We start from the raw sequence: 885 nt of genomic DNA, 5'->3' as shown, positions 1-885 counted from the left end.
GACTTTTCGCCAGATCTAACAAACTCAGCTACCCATTCATTGCTGAGTAGACAGGGATTCAGAAAAAAATCGACTGCACCCGGGATCGATCTCTGGCCCTTTGCGTATAAAGAGAGTGCTCTATCAACTGAGCTATCGGGGTCCCCAAATATTCTATTGGACCTTTTAAAAATACAGACGTTATAACTGTTTTTTTTGGACGGAAGAAACTAATGAAACTCATATTACTTGATTAGTTAAAACACCAAACGAAATTTTAATATTATTGTATTATTTTAAATGACAACAATGCGATAGAAAGGAGTGGCGACAAGAGATGGACAAAAGAAAACAAAAAATCAGACTTGCAACTTGCTAGGTTCGACACACACACACACACACACACACACACACACACACCTCTTTAGTAGTCACATACATTTCAAACAATAACCCATTAGAGAAGAGGGGTCATGCCTTCATCATAGATCATTGTCATTGCGATCATTATGGTGTAGTAAATTTTGAAATTTACCCCGTATAATGGAATCGTCCAAGGCGTGCGCCTCCTGTTCCCCCCATCTCACACACGAAAGGGCGGTTTGCGGAGTGGAGGGAGGTGGTCGTCTGCCTCTATGGTCGTCTGTGTCGTTTAGTGTATGGCAAAGGGGGGTGGGTGCGATTAATTAAGTGGGATGGGTGGTGATTGGTGGAAGATAGGCAAAGGACCGAGGCAACGAATCGCTGGGGAAGTAGTATGGCGCGAGACCGTTGAAAGGTGATAAGAAGTGAGGACCGCCGGCGGTCTTCCTCTTTGGGACTGGACCGCGGTTCACAGCTAAAAGACCGTGGGACCGGTCCTCGGTCCGGTCCTCAGCGCGGCACTAGTTCTGCCTCAGCCATTCG

Source organism: Berghia stephanieae, chromosome 3 (assembly GCF_034508935.2).
Source record: "Berghia stephanieae isolate SIO BIC M18660-M18661 chromosome 3, UCSD_Bste_1.3, whole genome shotgun sequence".
Taxonomy (NCBI): Eukaryota; Metazoa; Mollusca; class Gastropoda; order Nudibranchia; family Aeolidiidae; genus Berghia; species Berghia stephanieae.
Note: the sequence above shows the minus strand (reverse complement) of the source record.